The following is a 13,402-nucleotide window of genomic DNA, read 5'->3' as shown; positions in this document are numbered from 1 at the left end:
AGAAAAGTGGGTGTGGTAGTATTCAGTATGGAAAGTCTATTGGGAAAGCAAGTAGAACAAGTAAAAATATATAGTGCGATAATGAAGTATCTCAAAGCAATAGGAGTAGATTGGAGAATTTGAAGTATAGGGGATAATAATTTTTTTTTTTTTTTTTTTAGTTGATTATTGTTTTTAGTGCTTCACACTCCAGTCCAGTTGGTGGCGGTAATGCACCGAAAGTTGGTTTGCCAACCGCCATAAAACACCAAATGAAGAAGAAGAAGAAGAAGAGGAAGAGTTGTTGTAATGGAGATATGCTTTGTGTTTCACATGGAATAAAGTACCAGCTATTCCTCTTATCTTTATTTGTTGTTTCTTGAACAAAACATGGTACCAGGAGTGGGGTCAGAAAGGCGCAATGGAAGCCATTAAACCACCGGGGTCACTGAAGTTGTGTGGAAATGTTGACGCAAATTGTAGGACTTTCAAACAGCAGTTCGAGTTGTATGTTGTCGCTATTGGACGAGGAGCTGCTGTGGATGAAAGAAAGATTGCCCTATTACTTACTATTGCAGTAGCTGATAACACCTTTAATTTTGAGGAAGAGGCAGATAAGAAGAAACTGGATAAGGTACTGGAAAAATGTTATGCTCATTGTTTGTCAAGAAGGAACGAGACATGAATGATATGTATTCAGAATGCGAGTGCAGCATGAAGGAGAGGCTTTTGATTACTTTCTGACAGATCTCAAGATAAAGGCTTGACTTGTAAAGACTTGTAATTTTATTGAATTGAGAGATTCAATGATTCGTGATCAGATTGTGTTTAGTATCTGTGAGAAAAAACTGAGAGAAAGATTGTTGCGAGAATCACAACTCACCTTGGATTATGCTGTTAAATTGTGCCAATCAAGTGAAGTAGCAAGACAACAAGTGAAGCAGTTTGTTGGAGATAATTCGTCAGTGATGTCATTTCAGAGCGCAGCAGTAGATGCTATTTCATTCAGAGACAAGAAAAGAGGTAATTCAAAAAGTTTCAGAGATAATGACATTGAAAAATTATCTTGCAATGCGTTGTGGGACCAAACATAAGTTCAGACAGTCACAGTGCCCAGCTTTCGGTAAAATTTGTTAGAAGTGTAATGGTCCGAACCACTTTGCAAAAATGTGTTTTTCGAAAGACATGAAGAGGGAAAATAAAGTGCATGTTATGAGGCGCCACGTAGGATTTAAATCAAACTTAGCTTATCACCCAGATAGCAAATAGTAATTGAAACGATGTTAAATCAACATCCCACTGTCAACGATAAAATCATTGAATCAACGTCGAACTCTGATGTTGATTCTTCATCATGTTGCACCCTCTATTATCATTGAAACAACGTTTAAATCATACCTACCCAGCTAACAAAAAGACGTCCCTAGAACGTCCCTGAACGTCCTCCGCGAACGTCCTCTGGACGTTTTCGTGTAGGGTTCTTTAAACGTTAGCAGGACGTCGCGGGGGACGTTCGCAGGACGTCACGGGGGACTTTCGCAGGACGTTTGCAGGACCGTCGTGCGACGTCCCGAGGGACCTTCGTGGGACGTTTGGAAAACATTCGGGGACCTTTACAGAACGTTCATTAGAAGTCCTTTTAACATCCTTTTATCATTTTATTTTACTTCTGGCTAACCAAAGAAAACAGACACGTTAAGGAACAAAGTATTTATTTGAACAATTGTAAAGGTGTTGTGCTCTTTCCGTGTGTGTGTGTGTGTGTGTGTGTGTGTGTCTCGGTCGGTCAGCTGTGGGGTTAGTCCGTTGGCAATTCTTCCCCCTGGCATCTAAAACAACAAAATTAACACATTCAGTAGTGTTATGATTTTACATGTCTATATATGAATATGTGAAATATAACGTCGTCTCATTTCAGCAACATTTAGCAGCTAACGTTAGTGTTAGCATAACTTAACGGTTAGCAGTGGTACATGGCGGACAACTTCAGCAAACGTTTTAAAAAGTCACATTTTCATAATATGTAATGATGTATAGTGGTTAGGATAACTAATGTATACTAATCTAAAAATTAAAAATACCTTTTAGACAGACGAAAGGGAAAACACAAGGCCGCGTCTGAGGAGGACCGTTAACTGTCACTACGCAGCTGAGCGTTGCCATGGATACATGGATACATGCTGCGTGGCATAATGAATGACGTCACTCGCTTAGGTGCATTTGATCGTAACTTGCTGGTGTGTTATATTCTGCCAAAATTATAGTGTGTAGCTATATGACACTTTTTTTTGTTATTTGAAATGCAATGTGCAATCAGTCTTAAGTGCAATAATTAGAATAATATTTTTCTAAAATAACTTATTTTGAATAAAACCAGTCCTTCGATCGCCCTGACCAACATTTTTAGGTAGCCTAAATTAGGATACATTTGTCTTACCTGTGTTATTTTCCACTATCTTTCCAGCATGTGCTTTTCCATTCTTCGCATTTTCCTTGGCTGCATTCATGTGAAGTCGATGCATTATTTTAGAGCTCCTAAGATTCAACCTTATTTTCTTCATGCGGAATAATAAATTGAATCAATTCTCATGTTTTTGATGTTTAAATTATATTGGCTGAAAACAGACTCGTGATTTGATTACATCTTTAATTAGTGATATAAGTTATAAGTAACATGAAAGTTATTATCTTAACATTACAATTAAAACACTAACATTTTTAACACTAACTTAATTTTACAATTAATTTAAATAATATTTTTACTATAGTTTATTTTCAGTTATAAAACTATAACGTCAATCTGCAAAACAAAAACCATGTTTTTTAGATAAAATCCATTATCACAGTTAATTTAATGGATAAAAAATTCCCCTTTTAAATCCAATATGGGTTTATATTTTAGTTTAATCATTGCAAGATGTCCGGTCTAATGATACAAATCAAAGGCATGGGCGACTGGATTGTGTTGTCATGGAAATGGCATGTGAGAGACGTTCGCAAACTGGCACGGACAAATGTCCTCAGAACGTCCATCAGAGAACGTTATGCCTGGTTCAGATTACACGATTTTTTTGTCTGTTACGATAGTCACTGTGTCAGATTACACGATTTTGACTCCTAAAAATCTTGTCATGTCGTGGACAAGAAACATGTCAGACTACACGTTGCTTTCCGACCAGTCATCGCGAGCCGTCTCATTCACTCGCACATATACACAGGCTCACTCACATAGTCTACACGCACTCACACGCTCACTCACTCACTCGCACATACACTAACTCACTCGCGCGCACACACACACACACACACACACACACACTCGCACTCTCTCTCTCTCTCTCTCTCTCTCTCTCTCACTCACACACACACACAGTCACACACACACTCACTCACTCACTCGCGAACACAGACTCTCACTCACTCTCCCTCACTCACTCGCGCGCCGTCGTCGTGGAGGACCGTTAAAAAATTAAACATGCTAGTCTTTCTGTCGTGATGTCGTGAAGCATCGCAGACGCGACGTAGGTTGTCGCCCACTATGACACACTATACGAGATGAAACGATCGAATCTTGCGTCCCGACGCCCGTTGTCGTTTGCGAATCCCCACGACACCCTACGTCAAACGGATCGTGCCAAAATCGGGCTAAAATCGTGTAGTCTGAACCAGGCATTACAAAGCGGACCAGATGCGGACGTCCCCCGAAGGTCCGTTCGGGAACGTTACAAAGCGGACCAAATGCGGACGTCCCCCGAGGGTCCGCTCGGGAACGTTACAAAGCGGACCAGATGCGGACGTCCCCCGAAGGTCCGCTCGGGAACGTTAAAAAGCGGACCAAATGCGGACGTCCCCCGAGGGTCCGTTCGGGAACGTTACAAAGCGGACCAAATGCGGACGTCCCCCGAGGGTCCGTTCGGGAACGTTACAAAGCGGACCAAATGCGGACGTCCTCCGAACGTCCGCTCGGGAACGTTACAAAGCGGACCTAATGCGGACCTAAGGGGACGTTCGAAACGTCCGGGGGACGTCCCCTGTTTGCTGGGTAGAGATCAACAGAATTTCAATGGTATTTCGATTACAATGGATATTGAAACAATGTTGAAATCCCAGCATATCAACAAAACTTCAATGGTGTTTTAATATACCACAGGTTTAATCTGAAGGTCTGTAATTTTAATATAATATTAAAAACATTATTATTAGGCTATAATCCTGCTTTAGGATGGGCTAGCAAAATATAGAAAATAGAAACTATACCTTTAGGCTATAACCTAGACTAGCACAAATGACACCCCACGCATTCTTTAAAAATTAAACAATCATTTTTATTGTATTATTTCATTTTTTCTTTTTCTTTTAACGTGCTAAGTCCTGCTGCGTCTGTCTTCCGTCTTCCAGCTCCTCCCGCTCGGTCTGGGGCGTAGCGCAGCCACTTCTGTACAGCTTGAGCGAAGTCATAGTGTTTGCCGTTGTAAGACGTTGAGGCATCTAGAATAGTAAAAAATCATGTTTATTATTTTATTAAATCAGAACTAATTGTTAACTCAACAAATTAAATATAAATAACTGGATACGTATAACTAATTAAATAGCAAATGTATTGATTAGAGTTACCATAGACAAAAGATTTTTCTGGTTGACTAAATTGCACATTAATTTCTGCTTAAATACTGGGTGCATGCATAAATCTCACCGCAAAAACACAGGCTAATAATAAGGCTATGTCTTTAAAATTAACGAGGCATTTTAATTGTTTCTAAATTAAGTATGTAGTGGGGCTAAGCCCCCCCTTGACGCCGCCAGGCCTGGTTGTCAGGCGCTGTCAATAACAGTGCGCGCGTGGCGCGCGCGCTTCCCCGCGCTCAGAAAAGGTGCAGAAGATCATCAAAAATCATGATATCGCATAAGCACTAGTATAAAACGACTGTTATCATCTCTGAAAACAAACACAATGGAGTTACAAAACTGTATCGCACGCATATCGCAGCCCTGCTCGAGGATTATTCATATTTTGGATTTGTAGGCTATTACGACGAGATGGTCTAATCAGCATTTCCAGTTAACGTTACAACTCGAGACAGTTCTGCATTGAGTAAAGTAAAGGTAAACCATGTCTTTTGTGTAATTCTGGCCCGCCGCGGTCATGTGGGTATAGCGCTAGATAGAGCAAATGCTAGCGTTGGTTCCGCCGGTGTTCTCCGGCGGTCAGAAGAAATAACTTAGCGGTGCTGTGTTAATAGATTTCACGACACTAGCAATGGGTACAGACATGCATTTTGAGCTAGCTGTCACAAAAATAGCCTGGACCAGTGAGGTTTTGCTAACTTTATAACCTAGAAGAGAACCACTTTTGGCAGATTTTGACACATTGGTAAAACAAAAATCTATTTCAGTGACTGCAGCACGGCGTCGGTTACTACATTAACCATCATGTTAACGATCAACCTAACAGTATTTGATTTGGTACAATTCATTCATATCGAACATTAAGCAAGCTTACCTGTACGCTTGTGCCAAGGTCCAGAAATGAGCTGTGTTCGGTGCAGTAGCCTACGTTGGTGTTGTTGATCTCCCGGTCAAACAAAAATCGTCAACTATATCGATGCATTTTCAATCATATTTCCCGGTCAACTATGCGATGACTCTTCAACAACAGCGTCGTTTCCCGGTCAACTATAAATCAATGACTTTTCAACACAATCAGCGATCGCCCGGTAAACCAAATAGCAATGCTTAATCAATCATAAAGATAACTATAGATCAATGTTGTTCCAATATTGTTGCCATCAACATTAATAACATCAGGTTTTCATCGATATGGTAATGGTGATTCAACATTTATTTTGCATTGAAATTTCAACATCAACCATAATGATGATTCAGATGGAAAAACAATGTTTATTCAATGTTGGCTTGCTGTCTGGGCAATGCCTACATAACACACGTGCATATACATGTATAGGCCCTACTATTGGATGTTCAAAATACATATATGAAATACACGTGCACACTAATATGAAATCCATACCAATACATATTATGTTAGTAATGAATGCATATACACTTGTGAATAACTTGCATACACTTGACGCACGCATACACCTATAAACACTCGCACATAGGCTACATATTAACTTCCATGCACCTAAACAAACACTCGCACATACATATACACTCGATGCACGCAGACACACCTATAAACACTCGCACATACATATAAACTCGAAGTGCGCATACACATCCATAAAACACTCGCGCATACATACAAAATAAAACGTGGATGTGTGCTTTAGTTGTGTATATGCGAGTGATTTCATATGTTGATGTGCGTGAACTTTTCAGTGCAAACGGAAGGCATTTCAGTGTAACGGGAAGGCATTTTTCATTGTAAAAGGAAGGCATTTCAGTGTAACCGGAAGGCATTAATTCGGTCCGTGTACTTTTTGATCATTTCATTTCCTGTTTGGAATGGAATAATGAGAAATGAAAACAAGCTCGTTTATTCGTTTTTTAGTTTAGTTTAAAAAACGAAAAATGAGATTTTGGGTCGATTTTTAATTTTTCGTTTGAGGTTTATGGGTTCGATATTTCATTTGCACACGTGGGCGGCGCTGAAACGCCCCTTTCATCTGATTGGTCAAAACGCTCCGCCTTCAGTAAGCTACAAGCTTTTTTTTTCTGTCGGGCAGAGTCAGTAGTACGAGTGCGGTACGGACAAATCATACACTATAATAAAATAATGTCTGAAAAAAAACACTCACTGTTAACAATATGAAGCAGAATATTGTTGCTAATTCGTGCCGCAAGCGACCCAATTAATGTGAGCCACGTAGCCTATGACAGATTATTTTAGCATGATATAGCCTACTGTATTTCCCATTGATAAATACAGTGCAAATAGTTCCATCTCTTTAGATAAAAGGGAAGTGGAAATAAAAATCAATGATTGGCTGAACGGTAATATGTCCGTAACATTTACCACTCTAGTCTTTTATTTACATCAAAAGGCCGGTAGGCGTGTGTGACCTATAAATAATTTTGAAAATTGAATAGAAATAAAGATTATATTTATGAATGTATGTATAGCCATTATGAATGTATAGCCTCAGTTCACATGAAAAGAAAGAGACAGAAAAGAGAGAAGCTAGAAGTAAACGTACATTACTGACAAAATTACCAGGTTTGGGATTAATTAAAGTCATGTTGGTTGAAGAGCACGGGATACCGTTTTTATTAACTAATACAATTTTATTACATACTGAATTGGTCGAGTTTCTCTGATTTTTCTTTATTATGTTGGCTTGAAAAAGCCAGCATATATTTAAACATTATTATTATGTAGCCTATTAATGTTATGAGAAATTGACTCCGCCTAGAACTTAAATTCATCACCAAACTCAGCTCAGACCTTCAGACTGGTCTGACTCGCTTATATCTTTTCTAACTAGTAACTGGTCAGGCTGACTTTCCCCCAAAAAATCCATTGACTTGCGTTATCTGAGCAATGAAGGCCGTAATACCTAATGCTGTCCACTAGAGGGGGCGACAGGATAATAAGTCTGATCTACTCTCTTTCCCTGTTTGCATCAGTTTAAATGACAAATAAATGCATGAATTTCATTCATAAATAGGCCATATATGTGTATGAGAACAAGCTTTACACTTCAAGATCTATCTATCTATCTATCTATCTATCTATCTATCTATCTATCTATCTATCTATCTATCTATCTGTCTGTCTGTCTGTCTGTCTGACTGACTATAACAGACCATCTTTTTTAAACTGTTATTTAAAAAAGGTGGTCTGCTACTATATTTCACAAAGGAAGCCCATTTGTGCGGTCATTGGCGTTATACGAGAAGGACATTCTGAATATGAGCCTAAAATTAGCTGGTTTAAAAATGCAGACTGATCATTGCAGACTCGCACACAGCTTGTCTGCCGGATCTGGAAGCTCATTATTTCCCACGTTTTCAATCCTGTCAAAATGGTGCATCACTTAATCGTCGCGTTAGTTGTACATTAGGCATTAACCGCGTTTCCAATGTCGGGCCAGTGCGAGCCAGGGCTTTCAACGGGCCTTGTCAGGCTAATAGCCTCGGGCCAGTAACGTTCGGACCTTGCCCAAAATCTACTGCGTTTCCACTGTCGGGCCAGAAGCTCCACAGTGCTTCACTAAAACACGCCCGTAACACGCCTCTCTGGAACAACGTCACACTAACCCATCATTTCACCAATAAAATGGAAGTTTTATCAGAAAACGAATCAGAAAGAAATCACTTGAAACAGCGTGATCGCAAAACAAGAGCGACCGTTTGCCGGCATTTTTGTTGTTTAATTGAATATTTAAAACCCAAGAATAGATGTTTCACCACAGGTTTACAATAAAAAGCGATACATTGATCATAATGAATTAATTTGTGTCAAAATTGCACATTAGTCACACAGAAATAAAGTGGTTTAGCGTTTATGACGTTTGTGAACGTTCACAAAAGAAAGAGGACAGACACACAATTATCCAGTCGCGTCTGTTTCTGTTTATTTGGTAGCCTAGTTACAGGACATTTACATCACATTTAGAAAGAATGATAATTTCTACAAATATGCCACCAGAAATTTGACCTGAGGAGCTTTAGCACTCTCTCCCAGGAGGATACAGTTATATTTAAAAGAGGATAGTCCAGTATAAAGAGATAAAATAAAAACAGGATTAAGATAACTAATGATTTGTCTGATTCCTTCAAGTGTTCATATTTACCTTGTTTACTATGGTAATGGTTAGCACGCATAGTTTTTTGTATCGGGTATAAATATTCCTACCTTATACGGTGATCAGAATCCACAACGGATCACAAACAGAAGGCTGACAGAATTATCTGGCGCAAAACCAGGCATGCGCAGAAAGATGTACACTAAAAGTAACCGGATCAGCTCGTTTACATGGTGTAATGTTTCGTTTGATCGGTTCATGAAAAGGTTTATTCCACCCCCTTCAATCCGACTGAAATTTCAATCGGTTTGAGCATTTTTATTCTGATTGAGGTGTTGACATGGAGCATTTTCATTCTGATTGGACTTTTAAACTGGTTATAATCGGAATACAATGCTACATGTAAACGGGGCTACTGATAGCATCAAAAGAGAACATTACCCACCCGTGAAGAGATCATTAGTGAAAAGTCGGGTGCTAAGTTTTTTAGTAAATTAGATGCATCTCAAGGGTCCTGGCAGATCCGATTGGATTCTGAGAGTAGCAAGTTTTGTACATTTAATACTCCCTTTGGAAGATATTGTTTTCTTCGACTTCCATTTGGAATCAATCAAATCAGCTCCTGAGATTAGTCATCGAGCCATGGGAACCTTTATTGAAGGTCTAGAGGGTGTTTGTGTATATATCAATGATATTGTGGTGTGGGGTCCACCCTTCAACAACATAATCAGCAACTAGTAAAAGTGATGGAAAGAGTTCAAGCACATGATTTAAAGCTCAATCAGAAAAAGTGTAAATTTGGAGTCACAGAGATAAAACTTTTAGGTGACAAGCTGCCTGCAAAATGTGTGGAGTCACACCCAGCAAAAGTGCAAGCCCTCCTTGTTATGCCTCCACCTAGTGACAAGAAGCGAATTCTGCGGGTCTTGGGAATGGTGAATTTTCTTGGAAAATTTCTGCCTAATCTGTCAGCCAAAACCACCCATATGAGAAAGTTGTTACAAAATGATCAAGAGTTTGTGTGGGCTTCAGTACATGATCAAGAATACACTGAAAAAAATGATTCATTGACTTAGTTGAATTTGCTAAAAAAATTTATGTTAATTGGTTCCACATTATTAATTTTAGCTACATTTAAACAAATGCATTACGTTGAACTAAGTTCAACGTAATGCATTTGTTAAAATGTAGCTAAAATCAATTGTGTGGAACCACTTACGATAAAAACATTTAGTAAATTCAATGAATTTACTGAAATCATTGAATTTACAAAAAAAAAATTATCGTAAGTGGTTCCACACAATTGATTTTAGCTACATTTTAACAAATGCATTAAGCCCTCTGCAGCAGCTTATTTGCATTTAAGGGGCCAGGCACAAAACGGTGTGTTTTTGCAAACCCTCAAAAAGTGACAACTTTAACATACTATTTAAAAATATCTGTGGGGTATTTTGTGCTAAAACTTCACACACACACACACACACACTCTGGGGACATCAGAGATTTATTTTACATCTTGTGAAAATGGCATTTTACCACCCCTTTAAAGTATTCCACAATCTTTTAACGCACTCTTTCACAGATTGTAGAGCCTCTGTCCATCTTTACTCTGTCTCTCGAAGACATCCCTTTTATAGCCAATCATGTTACTGACCTGATATCAATTAACTTCATTAGTTGCTAGATGTTCTCCCTGCTGAATCTTTTCAAAATGTCTTGCTTTTTCAGCCATTTGTTGCCCCCTGTCCCAACCTTTTTTTAAAACCTGTAGCAGGCATCAAATTTGAAATGAGCTCATAAAAGTGGATAAAAGTGTAACATTTTTCAGTTTAACCCCCTGAGGTCGACAATCGCGCCGGCGCGATAGGCTCGCTTTTTTTTCAGTTCAGTTCAAAAGAAATTAATTTTGCTCTGTTGACTTTGATATTACAAGCAAGTTTCATACATCAATCGATTCTGTTAAATGTGTATTATTTTTGTGTATACTCAATAAAAACAAAGTGTTGTGCTTTTTGCCAAATAAAGAAAAATAAACGTGATGTGAGTTCTGCCTTCTCTCTGTCAGTGAAGACCATTCTGAAACGCGTCTGAAAATGAACTGTAACTCAGCGAATACTCAGTCAAACAGGCATACAGACACACAGGCATGAAGCTTGAATTCTCTTCTTTTAAATGAGGTAATTTATATAAAAAAACAAATATTCTCATCTTGTGAAATCTGTATTAAAAGAGAGCGATTCCAGTCGAGCTAATTAGAGCTAATTCAAATGTAATGTGACTCCGCCCACGGAGAGCGCGTGCTATTCAAACGCAAATTACTGAGGCAATCCAAGCAAACCTGTGAACGCCCCCATATCAGCTCGAGAAAACACAAGTTTAATCATATCATTGTAGCCTACGTGTTTACACCATCTGGCAGCGCTGTGAGGAATAATAATAATGGAAAATCTACCTCAGAGTGCGGGTATTGCAGGAGAGAGGATCCGAATATGTAGTAAGTTTTTTTTCCTTCTCAAGTTAATCGCGTTTCTGTGAATGAATGAACGGCAGCCGCAGAGATGCGCGCTGTTTATCACAGCTTGCAAAAAGAGTTTAAATTTAAATTGCGTCTCTGTGTGAATGAATGATGATCAGGGTTCCCACGCGTCCTGGAAAACCTGGAAAACCTGGAAAATGAAAGACAAATTTTCCAGTCCTGGAAAACACATGGAAAATGGGGAAAAAAGTCAAATGTCCTGGAAACGTTTGCGTTGTACTGGAAAATAATTTTCCCTCCTTGTGGATGAACGCAAACGGGTTAAACATTTTACGCATGAATGTCTGTTTTCAGCTGCGTTCAACGGGTAATATTGGGCTGGAGCGCTTGTCTGCTTTCATTTCTGCATGTAGCCAGCACAGCGCCCCACGTGACACAAACGCAATTTGACATCTCAGTACGCTGCTAGGACTTGCCCCTCAAAACTACGGACATCATGTGAGTTCTGAATTATAGAGTAAATGTCCTTAGTTTTCGTCTTTGTCAAGGTCTTTCATTTTTAACGCAATTTAAAACACGCAGCATATTCGTTCAGCTGCATTTCCTTTCCCTGCTCTCCCTCCGTCTCTCTGTCACTCATACGTCTCTCACATGCGCGCGCGCGCACACACACACACACACATACACACACACACAGCCCCTCCCCTCCGTGCACACCGCGTCTCCATGAGAACGAGTGGTTCGACGTTAAAAGCAAGTTCGCGAAAGGTTGGTATCTTTATCTCGTGAACACCTTTACACAATCACACATTAAAAAGTGGTATAAAAATATTTTAAATTATGAATATAATTTTGTCAGTGTGTTACTGTCGACCAGAGAAGCGATTGCGCCTTCTTTAGAAAGTTAACTAGTCGCAAGTTTGAGGTAAAATGCACTTTTTGGTTGTGGTTGTCGATGTCAAAACACTATAAGCTGTGATTCAAATATTAAATAATGTTATGTCATTTTTTTTCTTTTACACTGAATGTTTGCTGCTTCAATCCAGATGAGTAGGCTGTATAGGGTAAATTTAGTATAGGGTGTGACAATTGTACAGCTGTGGTATTTGTATAGGGTGTGAATTCTGTAGGCTATAGAAGATGTGTAACCTTAGATTTCCGGTACGGCCTTAGAACTGAAGACTTGCATGTTTCATTTGAACACAGTTGTTAACGTAAATTAATTGAATTCAACATGGCTGAATTAATAAATAAAATTATTTTAAGTGGTAACCATAAATTTATCATAGTAATGCTACATAAAAGCCAGACTAAAAGGTAGCTAGCAAACAATAAGTACTACTTATCTCTGAGAGTTAGAAATAAATATTTTTCAGGTTCAGTATGATTGTTGTGCTAGCGAGAGATATTAGTCTAGTCATCTACCCTGAATCTTGTTTCCGGATGACTGGGCTAACCTAAAATGACCAGTACTGGAACAACCAGTGGCGGGGCGTGCATTTCACACTTAGGCCTTCAGTGGTGTCCTACCCGAATTAATCCACCTCTTAATAGCCTACCATCATTTACCATCGCTCTCTTTAAAAAGCGCGTCTAAGCGCTTGCGCTCCCATGGCGTCTGTCGTTGCTATGCAACCATCAAGCAGCCACAGCAGCACCACATACAATCATCTCTAGCAGAAGCATCTGCTCTCGGTTTTCCGTACATTTTTTAGTAGCTACCGTTTGAGTTCTCCGACCACGGAATTGTTTTAAATTAAATTCAATTACATTTTAAATGAAGGCAAAGTGTGTGTTTTTGTGCAAATTCTACTAAAGAAAACGCAAAAGCATAAATTGTTCTTACAAAAGTTTACCAAATGTTTCTTTTGAACAATAAAAATATAGTACATTTCTTTCAGGTGATATATACAAAGTATTTTTCATTAAAAAAAAATATTTACAAAGTTTTCCAAAAAAAAAAAAACATCTTTCCCCCCAACATACCCAGGCAGTTTATAAAAATTAAATAAACAAACAAATCTGTCAGTCAATCAATAATAAAAAAAATAAAATAAAAAAATAAACCCACATTTATTTAAAAAAAAAAATCTATTTTGATAATATGAAAATGTTTTTAAAAAAATAATTTATGAAAATAAAAAATATATATTTTTCGATAATAAAATCACAATAAAAAAGAAATCATATTCAGCACAGAAAAAAATGGGGCAAAAACGGGACCCAAGTTAGCCAA

At 38.6% G+C, this 13,402-nt stretch overlaps 1 protein-coding gene across 1 annotated transcript in view; it reads left to right on the top strand.

The window, feature by feature from the left end:
* The first annotated feature begins 256 nt into the window (after positions 1–256).
* LOC307164454 (uncharacterized protein) overlaps positions 257–13,402 on the top strand; it is a 31,605-nt gene continuing 18,459 nt past the window's right edge. The window contains exon 1 of the mRNA XM_079881317.1: positions 257–613. The gene's annotated coding sequence lies outside the window, so the exon portion shown is untranslated. The remainder of the gene's footprint in view (positions 614–13,402) is intronic.

Source organism: Squalius cephalus, assembly GCF_949319135.1.
Source record: "Squalius cephalus genome assembly, chromosome: 1".
Taxonomy (NCBI): domain Eukaryota; kingdom Metazoa; phylum Chordata; class Actinopteri; order Cypriniformes; family Leuciscidae; genus Squalius; species Squalius cephalus.
The sequence above is the reverse complement of the archived record's forward strand: the minus strand, read 5'-3'. Positions and strand labels throughout refer to the sequence as shown.